The 15,204-nt window shown below is 48.7% G+C and overlaps 1 protein-coding gene and 1 long non-coding RNA gene across 12 annotated transcripts in view; one reads left to right on the forward strand and one right to left on the reverse strand.

The window, feature by feature from the left end:
* The window catches only part of Carmil1 (capping protein regulator and myosin 1 linker 1), a 299,648-nt gene that overhangs the window by 69,826 nt on the left and 214,618 nt on the right, over positions 1-15,204 (forward strand). The gene's annotated exons all lie outside the window — the stretch shown is intronic.
* Positions 4,837-12,660, reverse strand: LOC119088035. The gene is made up of 4 exons (XR_005091593.1): positions 12,259-12,660; positions 10,572-10,675; positions 6,275-6,378; positions 4,837-5,698 (listed from the first exon to the last, which is right to left on the reverse strand). It is a non-coding gene; the product is annotated as an uncharacterized LOC119088035 (long non-coding RNA).

A 15,204-nucleotide genomic window follows, 5' to 3' on the forward strand; every position in this document is an offset into this window, starting at 1 on the left:
ACATCCTACAGGTCTGGTGTCATGCTTAGGATGTGACAGGGCAATAGGTCATCAGGGTAGGAAGCTGTGTTTTAGCAGGATCCTGTGCCTGGACATCTGGCCTCTCTTCCTGTATAGTATTGATTATTAAATAACTTGTCCTACTAATAGCAGCATTACTATGGCACGTGATTATGGCTATTGTTACATTACATATAAATTGTTGTTATAGCTTTCTGGCAGGTGACTTTGACCATTGATTCTCACTTGCCTCTCTCAGTGCCCTGGGGGTTAGATGCTCAGATTCCCATTATTCAGATGATGAAACTGAGGCACAGAAAGTCAGTTAAGCTGCCTGGAGTCTCAGAGTCTGCAGAGCTGGGTCTGGAGTCTAGACTCACACTCCTTTTTTTTTTTTCCTGGTCTTCGTGTTTGCCATTTTCTTTCTGTTCTGTCACCTGCGGAGCACAAACTCTCCTCTGAAGTGACATTTCATTGCGGACACCAGGTTGCATCACTGAGTGGTTTTTACCGCCCCTCCCCCAAACTGAGCCAGCTGAAGGATGTCTGGCCTGTCACTGCAGGACTTTGACTCTGTATTTTCTCCTTGACTGTTTCTTATACATAGGTTTTGAATTTGCAAACTTTATTGTCAGTATTTGTGATGTGGGGACATTGTATATTTCTCTTAAATTTTCATAAATAGTTCAGTAGCGAGTAAGCTCATCCAAATGGGTGTGTAACCAGTTCCATTTACTCTGCATCTTAGCCCACGGAGCTGGGGATTGGTCTAAATGGTTTTCAACTAGGAGCAGTTTTGCTCTGCAGGATCTTCTATCTCATAGTGAGAGGTAGCTTTTTTTTTTTTTTTAAATTTTACTTTATTGGTGTTTTGCCTGTATGTGTGTCTGTGTGAGGGTGTTGGGTCCTGGAGTTACAGACAATTGTGAGCTGAGATAGTTTTAATTGCCACAGTAAAGTGTAGCCTGAATTCTAAGTGGCCTTAATAAAAACCCGGTGTCAGATATGGGGGTAAGTGTTGGAAGACCAGAGAAGTAAAGGAGTCCGCCACTAGAGAGACTTCTTTCTTAAGCTCTGCTGCATCCTCAGATGGGGAGGGGGCCGAGCTCCTGTCTCCTCCTGCCTTATAGTCCTCTCTCTGCCCAGCCATGTCACTTCCTGTCTCCACCTCCCTAAGTGCTGGGATCAAAGGCATGAGATCCCAAGTGCTGGGATTAAAGGTGTGTGCCACCACTGCCTGGCCTCTATGGTTAACTAGTGGCTGGCCCCACACTCTGATCTCCAGGCAAGCTTTGTTAAAGCACAAACAAAATATCACCACAGTAAAGTTGGAGATGCTAGCTGCTATTAAACATGGCATAGATGAAAGAATTATCTGCACTGGGAATGTAGATAGATGCACATAATCCCAGCCCTCTGGAGGCAGGAGGGGTGCGGAGAATGTCAGGCTAGCCTGGGCTATATTTAGCAAGACCCTGCCTCAGCAGCCCTCTCCCACATACTATCTGTGCACAGATGTCAATGGTGCCGAGGCTGAGGAGTGACCTCAGACAATGGTCTCTAATTACATGTCAGTGCATATCAGTAGCACTTGGCTTGCAGCTTTCTGGAAAAATTTTGTTCTCCCGAGATAGCAGTCCTTTCCTGTTTTAGTCTCTTCTGCCCGCAGTAGAGGCTAGATCCTAGAACTAAAAATCTTGTGACCAAGTGGCCATGGATGAGAAGAGATATGTCAGCATGCTCATGGGATGAAAAAAAAAAAGTTTCTGGTATTCTCGTATTTGAAGTGAAAGTATTCTTAACTGCCATGCCAGAGACTCAATGGGAAAGGACCTCGGCCCATTATCTTGTAATGATGTTTGCCCTACCATTTCTGGAGAACAGTCACTCCTGGGGGAGTGAAAGCATCCTCATATTGTGAAATGCCAAAGGGTGTGGACTTCTGCTCACTTAGGACTTTGTCTCTTTTAACCCAAACTCTCTTATGGAAGTCACTGGAGAGCCGTCCTCATAAAGCTGGCAAGTTTGCCGACACACATTCTCCTCCAGAAATTCTAGAATGGCCTGCATCCTATAACCTAACTCCTTCTCCTTGGACATCTCCCACAGCCAAGATCCTCAGGCAGGGTCCTGTGCGAAAGAATCCCCTTGGAACTGCCAGCAGGGATAGAGTATGTGCCTCTGCTTTATCTTGTGAAGAGTGTGGAGCCGCCTCACGGTCCCTCTTGACTCACAGCTGCCTGGAACTGCTTTCTTAGGGCATCTGCATCCATCAAGTCTGTCTCCCAAGAAGTGCCTCATACCTCTCAGACCAAGTGCTGGAGATCCGTCATTTTAACCTTAACCCGACTGCAATGTATAGCCTAGGCTGGCCTCAGACTCTCTACTGGAGCTGAGGCTAGCTCTGAACTTCTGATCATCATTTAGTAAATATGACTAAATGATGGAGTGACTGGTGCTTTCCACCATGCCCAGTTTATGCAGAGCTGAGGATCGAGTCCAGATGTCATGCTTCTTAGGCAAGCACACTGCTGAGTTCTATCTCAAGCCTAGCATACCTCTGTCCCCCCTCCCCCCTTTTTTTCTTTCTGGAGCTGAGGACCGAACCCGGGGCCTTGTGCTTGCTAGGCAAGTGCTCTACCACTGAGCTAAATCCTCAACCCCGCCGTCCCCCCCTTTTATACACCCTATATACTTGGGCCGAGCATCAAGGCACCGAGAGTGTGAGGTGTGGGATGCTCTTTACCTGATAATGAACCATAAGTGGAGATGGAGGAAGGAGAACCAGAGACCCATCCTCAGGGCCCTACTTCCTGTATTAAGCACTTTCTCTTATGTTTCCAGAATGTCCCAAGAGAGCGCCACCAGGTGGGGACCACGCATTCAACACATATTTTGTATTCAAACCACAAGACTCTCCTGGCTACTTTATTATTTTACTTTTTGTTGTGTTCGTTATCAAACCTATGATTTCATGCGTATAAAGCCCTCTCTTAGCAAGCACACGTGCAGATCCATGCAGAATCTGGAGGACAACCTCTGTTGCCCTTCTTCAGGAGCTGGCTACCTTGTTCTTGATGCAGCTTGGAATTTGCCTGGAACTGGACAAAGAGGATAGACTGGACAGTCAGTAAGCTTCAGAGATCCCCCCACGCTCCCACCCCACTCCCATCTCTGACTTCCCAGAGCTGGATTACCAGCACACAACAAACAAATACCACGTCTGGCATTTTTATGTGGGTCTGAGACTCAACCTCGGGTCGTCATATTTGCATGGTAGGTGTTTTAACAACTGAGCTGTTGCCCCGGGCTCCCTAAACTATCTTTGAGCTCAGTTCAGCAGGATTAGTATGTTCCCATTGCTGGGCTGTAGATGGGAACTTTCTCATCTTGTCTGTGCAATACTGTTTATGGCTGGGCTGGGTGACCCGAGTCTTTGTAATACTCTCGCCTGCATCTTGTGATTCCCACTTAGTACAAGAACCAGATTCCTCCTTCTCCTAATACTGTGGGCCAGCTGATCAGTGAGTTTGCTCTAGTAAAATTTAGACCGTGCAAGCTCTTAGGTGGGGTTCAAAGTAGAGGGGAATTTGAATACAAGCAGTGAGTATCTGGAGGGACTAAGGATTCTTGGTTGCTTAGGGGGTTGACTTCACCAGGCAATAATTGAAACCGTCCTCTCCATCTTACTCAAGGTCTCAGGCTGTAACAATATGCAAAGGTGTTTTTCCCAGCACCTACCCTTCCCTCCCACCCCCAGCTTCCCCCAGGGCAGTTCCCTAGTTCCGATCACACCCTGGCTCTTATCTCAAGGGAGCCCAACCACAGATGACAGGCTTTGTCCAGTTTTGAGTTAATTGAGCTTTGGCTGCTGTCTGTGAGGCTTCTTCGGCCCATGAATTCATCAGTGTGTCATCAGTCTGAAGTCCTGGCTGCCTGGCCACACAGCAGACTCACTTTGGGGGAGGGTGCGTTCTGCTCAAGCTTTAGTAATTGGTGCTGGGAAAGAGAGGTTCTTCCTAGATCTTTTGGTGATGGCCTTGTCTTTATCTCTAAGACCCCCCCCCCTCTTTTTTTTTTTTTTAATTGAGGTAGGCTCTCATTATGTAGCCCTGGCTGACCTAGAACTCTAAGTTGACCAGGCTGGCCTGGAATTCATGGAGATCTGCCTGCCTCTGCCTCCCGAGTGATGGGATTAATGGCGTGGGCCACTCTCTCTGCCTGGCTACTTACTTTGCAGGTGGGTTGTGGCTCTCACTGCTTAGTAACTATTTCAGTGGGTTTTCTAGGGATGGGGTAGACACTTTGTTCTAAGAGTGCCTTTATTATTTTTGTGGCAGCCTAAAATATTAGAGTCAGTTAACTTGAATTTTTCTCAAGGGACCTCTCACCTCTAGAATGAAATAGATTCGGTTGTATAATTGGGATTCCCTGGAGGGACTGGCGGGGGTGAGGTTGCTTGTGTTTTACAATCAGGAGAGCAGCACCAAGCACAAAAGCCCAGAACAAAGCTCACAGCACTTGTGGTGTTACTATTTTAGCTAAGGGGAAGTCTTTAGAAGCTGTTTATAGTCACAATGACTTAAGGGCAAGTTCCCTAGTTCAGGGGGCCAATGATGCAAGAGTTTTATTACCTCTTACGGATGCTTAGTGACAAACAGTTGGTAAATGAAGGAAGGGAGTGGCTATTTTTGATGGAATGCTTCTGCTGGCTTTGACTTTCTAGGCGAGCCCCCCTCAGTGTTTGGAATCCTCCTTCGGAGCCTTTTCAGTCTAACTGAGCCGGTTGTAAGGCTCTGGCCCAAAAGCACAGGCTGACAGATTTCCCCCCCCCCCCCCCCCGATTTTGCCCGTCTGTATAAGGAGCTCCACTGAAGGGCCTTGCCTATGGCAGAGAGAGGTGAATTCTGCCTGTCAGCTTGATTGGTCTCACGATGGGTCTAGGGTGTCGGCGATGGTGTTTCCAGGGAAGACACGTCCTGACCGTGGCTAGGGTCCCAGGCTGAATAAAAAGGGAGGAATGGAAAGCCACTTCGTGGTGCCATACCCGTCTCTGCCCCCTGCCTGGCCTGTGGGTTTTTGAGCAGGAGCCTCACACCCCTGCCCCCTTGCCTTCCCTGCTGTGACGATGTCCTCAAGCCAGGAGCCTGAACCAACCTTCCTCTTCCTCCCCCAAGTTATTACTTGGCACAGGAGGCAATGTCTTTGTCATGTTTGACAGCGGGCAGCGAGTGGAGATAGGGAGGCAAGAGGAGCTTCTGTCCCCTCGTCATTTGTCGCCTACTAGGTGAGGCTGCTGTATAAAGGCCTTGTCCAACCAGGCCCAGGTGTCTTTGGCTTCACCTTGCTCTTAGAGCTGACTCTCCCACACTGGCCGGAAACGGAAGCCTAAGGACTTTCCCTGGCTGTTGTGAGCAGACACACTTTGAGCCCTGACGCTGGAAGCCTTTAAGTGGCCTCCAGCACGCTGGTCTTACAGAATGGCGGTACAGGGCACCCGCTTCCCAGACTCACCCCCAGCTTGCTGATGCGCAGGTCCCAAGTCAGACGTGTTAGCCTGCCAGCTGGCCCAGGGCTCCAAGCCGCACACAAAGGCACTTAGCACAGGGGGAGATTCGCCTAGCCCCCCTCGCTCCTTCCAGCTTCCTGGTCTGTGGTCTGTGTTTGGACTTTGAGAGGAGGAACTCTGAGGAACGAGCTGCAAGAAATTCAAGTAGGAATCTTTTCCCACAGGCTCCCTCATGTGCACAGTGGGGTGTGTGTGTGTTGGGGAGGGGGAGACAGGAGGCTAACCTGGGGTCATTTTTTTGATTTCTGAGTTGGGTGTGGTGTTTCCTTTAGGAGTGGAGAGTTCAGTTTAGTTGTTAGTATTTTCTACTGTGCAAATAGAAGGTCTCACCAAGTCTGGCTGAATGGCTTAGTCATTCAATGAGAACGAAAGTGCTTTTTCTAACATGAAGGGCAAAGTTGAAAAGGTTTGACTTTTAATAGTTATTAGCATTGTTGGCCTAAGTGAGCAATGTTGGGACTTTTACGGATGCTTGGCCGGACCTGCCACCTTTGCGGTGTATCTTGTCCAAGTGGAGGCTGCTAGAGAGGACTGCGTTCTGAGAGGCAGAGGTGGGAGGGTCACAGCAGCGCTGGGGTCAGCCTGGACCACTATCTCAAAAAAACTGAAAGAGAGAGGGAGGGAGGGAGGAAGGGAGGGAGGGAGAGAGAGAGAGAGAGAGAGAGAGAGAGAGAGAGAGAGAGAGAGAGAGATGCACAGGAGTACCTCTCTGTCTTCCTGAGGTGTGAGGGCATGCCTTGCGGCACAGAGCAGCCATTGTTCCCACTCACGCACTCCCTGGCTCACACAGCACTTGGGAGTTTGCAGTCCTGTTGATAGAACTGTGGGTTAGGAACGGAGACACCTGGACGTCTCCTGTTTGCAAGGGAAGTCTGGGTAGTCTCTGTGTAGGACCAGGGAGGGAGAAGGAAAGGCCATAAGGAGAGGGCTATCACGGAGGAAGGAGTGGGAAGGGAAACGTTCTCAGAAGGTTCAGACGTCCAGTAGGTAGGTGTTCACCTTCCTACTGACCTTTGCAGGAGCTGAAACCCAGGCCTTCTGCAGGATACACAAGTTCTCCACCTCCGAGTTGCAGCGCTGCCCCCCCCCCCCCCCGCAGAGCTGGGGCCAATGGTGGGGGTGGGGTGGGGAGAGGACCAGCAGTGTGAGGAGTGGGGGTGGGTGGGTGGGGGTAAGAGCAAAGTCTAGAGATACATATAGAAAATGCCACCGTGAAACACACGACTTTGTATGCTAACTAAAAGAAATTAATTAAGAAATGAAAGAAGAGATCAGAAATTTTCTAGCCCGAAACACAGACGCTGCCATCAGCTTCAGAGGAAGCAGAGCTTTGGCAGGTCAGTCAGTCACCATTTGTGCCTATTACTGTAACACAGGAACACTGCCTGCCAGTACTTGACATGTGTTCCGTATTTAGGATTTAATAAGGGCTGGTAAGCCAGGGGAAGAGTGGGAATTTCAGGATTACATTTTTTGAGGCAAGTAGGCTTCACACTTGACTTTTGACTGAGGCTGACCTTGAATTTCTGATCCTTCTGCCACCACCTCTCAGAGGCTCCCAGGGTCACCGTGTGTACCACCATGCCTGGCCTGATTGCTGCTTTTTGTAATCATAGAACACTTTGCCTTTCTGTGGGCAAGATGGTATTAAAAGCTGGCTATTAAAAGCCAGGCAATGGTGGCACACACCTTTGATCCCAGAGGCAGGCGGATCTCTGTGAGTTTGAGGCCAGCCTGGTCTCCAAAGTGAGTTCCAGGACAGCCAGGACTGTTACATAGAGAAACCCTGTCCTGAAAAACCAGAAAACAAAACAAAACTAAACAAAAAAACAAAACTTTCAAAGCTGGCTATTTCACACTAGGCACATTCTGGTTAGTGACAGACAAAGGAATCAGTCTGGTATTTGTAGTAAACTTGGCTCCCCTCTTCTGTCTGATAAAGACTTTATAGATTTTCCAGCTTCAGAGTTCAGATACTTCTTGTTTTGGATATGCAGATAGTTGGCTGCTAAAATTTGTTGAGATTTGTCCTGATTAGCTGTTCTTACACTGACTATTAGAATTAGTCCTAATAAATGATTCTGAGTCTACAAAATAGCTCAGTGGGTGGATTTCTTGGTTGTACATTTGTACATTGTAAGCCTACAAGAGGAGAAGGTGGAGACCCTAAAATAAAGCTCTTCTAGTTAGTGTGTCCAGGAGTAGGGGTTTGGCGTGAGGGTGGGGCTGAGGAGGATGGCACTGAGCATCCTCTCACCGCCATGCCAGCTCCCCTGAGGCTCACATGGGAATGAGGCTCACGTGAGAATGTGCTGACATCTACACTAACTGCTCCTGTTTACCTCACCTCCTTGCAGTGCCTTTGGGGTGCTGGGAAAGTCTTAGAAGTGAATTCTCCCCTAAGGGTGTGTTCTGGTGCCTGGGTGGGGAGGTCCCTGAGTAGCCCGGGCTATGCTTCTGTGATTGAGCCCCCCTCTCTCCTTCCAAAGTTCTAGACCGGGGAGCACTTGCTTGGATGCCATAGGTTTGAATGATCCTTTGAACAAGTCAGTTTGTAGAAAGAGATGGGCTAGGTGAAGTCAATAGGTGCTTATTTTAATTGACGGTACCAGAGGATGTGCGTAGGACTTGAAAGTTCTGTGATTCTTTATTTTGGAACATGTTAGGGAATCACGGCATCACAGAGGACACTTGGACAAATACTGCTCCAGGTCAGCAAAGTCTACCTGCCCCCTTTTTCCTGAGACTTTTTCCCATTGATGCCCATGTCTGTCATTCATACAGAAAGCCTTTGCCTCTGTGGCTATCCTATGTGTGGGTTTCTTCATCAGTTCGTAAGGACCCTTTGCATTTCTCCTGGGCATCAATAAGGACCTGAAGGGCAATCCTGCTAGACTCTTGTTAGTGGGAAGTAGGAAATAGCAACTTGTTTTGTGGGCGGGAGGAAAACCTGACGGTATACCAAGAATACACACCCGGCACTTTTTTAAGATGATGAGATTTTATAAAACACTTATTTGAGATAATTGTAGACTGAACACAGCTGCCAGAAATAACACAGTGACCCGAGTACCACTCATTTCCTCCAAGAGTGGCACATTTGCGGTGACTAATTTCTATGCCAACTTGATTGGATTAGGAAACACCCAGAGCTTTAGGGAGATCCACCTTTGGGCGTGTCCATGTATTTCCAGGGAGGTTTGATGGAGGAGGGAAGAGCCATACTAAGTGTGGGTGGGATCATCCAGTCTGTGGACTGGGAGCCCAGACAGAGTAAAAAAGAAGAAAGCCAGATCAGCCTCTCAATAAGACCAGACCTAATCCAACTGCAAGTCACCCCGCCTCCCCTGAACAAGCTGAGTCGCCCCAACTTCCCTGCACGAGGCAGGCTGTATCACCTGAACAGTGATTCATATTAAACCCTCTCTTTTCAGCTGCTTCTTTGGTTGCAGTCAGGGAAAAGTAACTCGTGAAGTGTCGCATAGCAACACAAGTTTGAGCTGAGGAAATTCACATGGATGTAGTCGTTGACCTGTCTCTAGATCCCGTAGGTTTATCATGTGCTCTGGCGTGCCATTAGCTCTGGACAATTTTAGTACAAGACACTCTTGTAGTTACCACTACAAACTACAGAAGAGTCCCCTCCCTAGGACCCTGAGTGGTATCCTTTTATAACCATAACCAATTCTTCCCCTCCCCTTCAATCCCCAGCCCCTGACAACCACTAATTCTCCATGCCTATAATTTTATCCTTTCAGGCAGATTCTATAAATGGATCATATGGTATGTATGTTTTTGAGTTCAGCTTTTTAATAGGCTGGCTATTTGAATCTATTATTCTAACCTCTGCAGCAGTTCCACAAAAGGATGAATTCCCTTCCGTCACTGAGGCAGGGAAGCCGGACAGTTAGAGGGCCAGGAAGCCAGGAGGAGCCCAGGAAGAGCGCCTGACCCTCAGTCTTGCTGCTCTTGAGTAGACTTGGGTTCGGCTCTCAGGAGCCACGTTGGTAGCTCACAACCGCCTGTAACTCCAGTTCCAGGGATCAATGCCCTCTTCCTCTCTGAAGGCTCCTAGAATGCACGTGACTAAACTTACAACACACATGCGAAATCAGTAAAATGTAGCAAAAGGTAGGTAGCTGCCCCTTCTTCCAGGACACTGGAGAACAATCCAGTCACTATGCGGCCGCCTAGTACAGGCTTACTCAGCATGCTTCTAGTAGTGACTTCCCTAGCGGAAGATGATTAGCTTTGGGGAGCACTTTGGGATGTAGAGGGAATTAACCAGCAGATCTGAGTAACTGAGCCTTGCATGCAAACTATCCTAGAAGTGTGTAGATTTCTGCCAAGTTCAAGCACACGTTTGGGGTTTGCACAGCCCTCCCATGTAATTACACGTGTTAGCATGCTGCTGTGTGTTTTCTGGGCTACACTCTTCAATTTGACAATCAAAGTATTTTCACATGTTGACGGCTACTGTGTAAATTGGTTCCCCTTGTACATTGGGAAGGAAAACTGCCCTTCTCATTTGGGAGGGCGTAGCTTGGTTCGGTGATGGAAGCAAACTTTTGGTTTCAATTTCTCTGCCTCTTGAGTGTTGTTGCCTTTGGGATACTTTAGGTAACATGCACACCATCTACCAAGAACAGTGTGGCCTTTGAGAAAGTTGGACCTGCTAGAGTAGGTGCTTGCTGAGCTGGCAAAGGTCTGGTCTCTTTGAGGCTGTGTTGGTGGTTTGGGATGCTGCGGTGAGGAACAGGAAGGGCAGTCATCTGTGGCAGGGAATGCTCTCCTAAGGGAGGGCTCACCCTGCCCGTGATCCAGACACTCAGGGCTGTTTATGGCGTAATTGTGTATGTCTTTCCTGTTAGTGGGTTTGGTGTGCATTAGGTGACCTGAAGAAGGAAGAGTGAAAGGAGAATATTACTGCAACCAGGAAGGAATATTTGGGGACAGTTAACACTTCAGTAGCTAAGACTTGAGTAGCTCAAACCTTCATCACCTTTAGACTTTCCTTAAGCATGTCTCCTGTGTTGGCTTCCCACTTTTCCACGTCAGCAAGGGGAGAAGTTCAGAGTTGAGACACTTGGTACTTCCTGATGCTCCCTAGAGCCACGAGAAGACGGTCTTTGTTACTTAAAAGTACTGTTGAACTTAAATAACTAATAGAGGTCAGACATGGACAGTTTCTGAGAATAATCCTTAGCTGCTCTTTTCCTCAGGGAAATAAGCTCAGTCGAGTTCCCTAAAGCACAGTGCACTTTTACCATTTCTTGAAATAATTTCCATTTTCCTGCCTTGGAAGAGCAGGCAATTGCAAAGAGGTTGAGAAAGAATTACAAAACCATTGGATTAAATTAGCCCAATACATCACTCTTAGAACTCATAAAGCAGGCAGTTAATGCCTCCTAACAAACACCGCTTACATTCAGATCTGTGTTTTTAGGTGAAAACCAGGACAGACAGCCAACACAAGGAGACAGGACAGACACAGCACTGTAGTCTCAGGCAAGGCCACCTGTAGAATGACATAACTAGCAACCCGTGGTGGCCTGACAGTTCCGGAATTTTCCTCTGGAAATGTTTAAATCTGACACACTTTACTTTTGTGTCCTCCCCCCCTCCCCCCATTTCAGAAATGGTTGAAATACCTAGATGTGGATTTTTTTTTTAAACAAGTCAGGCTGGCCTTGAACTTGCTAAGTAGCTGTGGCTCACCTTGAACTCCCAGTCATTTCTCCTCCTCCTAAGTGCCAGGATTACAGATGTGCAACACTGCACGCAGCTGGGTGTAGAGGTAAGGAGAATTTTGCATCCCTCCGATGCTACTGAATATACTTTAATATGACAGTTGGCTTAGTGTCTCTTGTCTTAGATGCATTTTTTTTTTATCAAAACATTTAATTGGGCAAAATATGTTGTGTTGCCTAATGTAATACACAGAATGGGAGAATTCCTGATTCATAGTGAGGAGTTAGCTAATGAAGTGATTGTCAGGAGAGTTTGCAGTCCCCTCCCCCTCCAGATTTAGCAAGGAATGGCCTGTATGCCCCTGTTTCCTATGTGATTTTTGGCCACATTTAAAGCTCACCTTGTGATCACCTGCCTGCCTGCCTGTCATGTATCTAACAAAACTGGGGAGGGAGCCCCAAGGCCTCATTCATTCTAGGCAAACACTTTAGCGCGGTGTCGCGCCCCCAGCTCCAGCTGGCGTTTTACAGGGCGACCTGAGAGGCGGAAGTCAAATAGTGGTCGGTCTTTCTGGGGCCTGTGCTGGGGGTGGGTCCAGGAAGGGAACTCAAAATGAGTAGGTTTCACCATACAGCTCGCTCGGTGCCATAGGTACCGTTGGAGCGAGGCCCGGCAGCCGTGGCTCCGGCTTGGCTCTCAACCCGTTCATCGAGTCTGCTTACAGCACGTTCGGTGCCATAGGTACCGTTAGAGCGAGGCCCGGCAGCCGTGGCTCCGGTTCGGCTCCCAGCCCGTTCATCGAGTCTGCTTACTTACAGTTGACAACCACGCTGCATTTGGATTTTGTTTTCCCCCAAGGTATTTCAGAAGTTACCATAGCTGCTTCTCATGGAGTAAGTGTGTACACTCCTGGAGGCTCTGTGTAAGTATGTTTTAACATCACAGTCGCCTCCCCCACATCCCTTCCTAGCCCTCTGCCCCCTCGCCAGCCTGTGTACTTTCTGTGCGTTGAGGTGAGATGGACTCGGTGTCCTCAGGGAGGTCTGGGCCTTCGGGTCACACTAGCTTCTTTCATCAGCAGAGCCCTGCCCGGGAGGGGACCAGCTGTGGGTGGACCCCTGCTCGCGCGGAAGTGCCAGAGCTACTTGGGTGTGGATGTTCCTCCTTGGCTTGAAAGTACTGGCAGGGAGGCTGGAAGGTCCTTTTTGTGATCCAGGGTAGCTCGCCCTGGTACCCATCCCGAGCCTTGCTGGAAGCCTGCGGCAGGCAGGACAGGTTTTCCCTGGATGGGAACCAGGCTGGTACTGTGGATGCTTCTGCTTCCCAGGAAGGTGGCAAAGCATCTGTGTCCCTGGCTGTGGCCCTGCTGTCTCCTCTGCCGAGCTGCTTTCCCTTGTCACCTTCTGAAAGGTGTATCTGTTTGCCTCAGCCTCCCTGGGCACGCTGTTACAGTACACACAAAAACACGCCAGGATCCCACCTCTCCTTCCAAGTGCCTTAGAAACCAAGGACTATAACCACAGGAATTAAGCACTGGGAACTAGCTCAATAAGGGACCCTCTTCAAGCTTTGACAAGTGAGTGTTTTTATTTCTGAAGCTTCTGGCCCCTCCAACCTTCCTGCAGCTGGAGGCAGGAGGGGGAAGGTGAAGGAGAGAAAGGGGTCTCTCAGATCACGGGGACCCCAGCTCCTGTGGGCAATGCTTTCTGATGCACATCAGCCTGGAGTTGACTGGAGTTTCCCTGGCAGTGGTTTATTTTTGAGACTGTGTTGACATTAATGGCTGTCACCTCTAAAGTCCTGGATGGCTTCACTAGTAAACGAAGACCAGTAGGAAATAATCGTGAGCTGTCTGCATGGTACGACTACTTGTCGGAGTCAAAGAACAGAGTTCCCTAGCCCAAGCATTTGTGTGGCTTGCAGGATGTTGTTGGGCCTTTCTGCTGTGGCCCTGCCTCCCCGGTAACTTGTGCAAGTCTGATGTGATTGATGAAGCTGAGGCAGAAGGATTCCTACAAGTTGGAGGCCAGCCTGGGCCATAGAGCACAACCCTGTCTTTACCTCCCCCCCCCAAAAAAAAAGGAAATGGAAAAATTAAAGGAAGATAGTATAACCAGCTTTTTGGTCTGTTTTAATTCACTAAGTAGATAGTACTAGATGCCTTCAGGCCAAAGTGGCAGGTTTGATGTTAGCCTTAGACTCAGACAGACCCTAGTGGATACCCTGGTTCAGCCAGTTTTAGAAAGGCCTCCATCAAATTGAGCATTTGGGGGCCTGGGCTCCCCAGCAGTAAAAGTGGATAGTGATAATCCTGCCTGCCTCTAGGACTGTTTTTAGCGTTAAGATAATGCATGCAAGCCGGGTGGTGGTGGCGCACGCCTTTAATCCCAGCACTCGGGAGGCAGAGCCAGGCGGATCTCTGTGAGTTCGAGGCCAGCCTGGGCTACCAAGTGAGTTCCAGGAAAGGCGCAAAGCTACACAGAGAAACCCTGTCTCGAAAAACCAAAAAAAAAAAAAAAAAAAAAAAAAAAAAGATAATGTATGCAGCGATTGCCTAGGGACACTTGTTTTTAGTGTTCTTATTGAGTCGGGAACCAAAAAAGCAAATGGAGTGAGTCCTGCCTTTTGGGAGCTTTCAGCCCAGAAGGCTGTAAGTCACTGATCAGGATAGTGTGTGTGTGTGTGTGTGTGTGTGTGTGTGTGTGTAGCTCTGCAGGGGAACCAGTGTGAACTGCTGTTGGAAGGTGATCTTCATAGTGGTGGGGTCGCTGGGAGCTTGCAACCACTGGAAACTCTTGTTTCCTCTCCTTCCCTTCCCTGCCTCTATCTTTCTGGATCTTTCGTTTTGAGAAAGCATCTCCGGAAGCCCAAGCTGTCCTGAAATTGCTTTGTAGCTGAGGCTGCCTTGAACCCCGGGCTCCTGTGGTGTGGCCAGAGGGACTTGGTGGAGGCATTGGGATTAAGGCTGTCACATTACTCACGCCCTAGGAGTACCATCAGTTTCTTTGTGAATGGCCCACCTGCAGTGGTGCATTTGTAATGTCTGGGGTTTTGGAAAGGACCCTAAAGGATATAAGGCTTTTAGATAGGTGGACGGTGTGTGTGTGTGTGTGTGTGTGTGTGTGTGTGTGTGTGTGGACACTAGTTTGGTGGGACTGCACAAGGTCCTTCAGGGCATTTGAGGTCTCCCAGTGGTGGGAGGCTTTGGTTTGGAGCAGGTGAGTGGGCTGGCTTCGTGGTCATCCCTGCTAGCTGGTGGAAGGAGCATCCTGCTGGGTGGTTCAGGTCAGGTGAAATGTGATGCTCTCTTCACGTTTCCTTGGAGACACCCTTGCTTCCGATCTGTATTTCCCAGAAGGCTGTTGTATTTCCCAGAAGGCACCTTTGCAGAAGACTGACTCTCCGGTTCTGTTGCTTTCCTGAGCACTTAGGTCCCATTTGTGTAGACGTTGTATGTCACATGTATGACGCTGTGAAGGTTCGTGTTGCCTTGGCCACCATTTCTGTTTTAAGCCATGCCCTCTGTGGAGGGAAGGCCATCCCGTAGAGACCAGGATGGCCTTGAACTCCCAGGTCTCCTGCCTCAGCTTCCTGAGCGGGAATTTCAAGTGTGTGGCAGCAGACCTTGCTCAGCCCTGCGGGGTTTCCGTTACTTTTCTTACCTGCGTTGGAATTTGTTCTTCTTAAACAAGTCTGTTGGGGGTTCTAGAGGGTCAGCGAGGGCCCCGGGTCTTAAGTGTTTCGGCATGTTGGCAGATTTCCATTGTGAAGCTCTAAGTAAAACTGTAGGGATCAGGAGAAAACCCCAGATTTGGTTCTCATGTAAAATGATCTCCAGTCAGCAGATCCTCCAAGTTGTTTACAGTACACGCTATTTGGTCCAGCCACATGCTCTGCAGGTAAAGGCGTTTGTTGTCAGTCTGATGACTGAAGTGCAATTCTCT

This window comes from Peromyscus leucopus, chromosome 5 (assembly GCF_004664715.2).
Source record: "Peromyscus leucopus breed LL Stock chromosome 5, UCI_PerLeu_2.1, whole genome shotgun sequence".
Taxonomy (NCBI): domain Eukaryota; kingdom Metazoa; phylum Chordata; class Mammalia; order Rodentia; family Cricetidae; genus Peromyscus; species Peromyscus leucopus.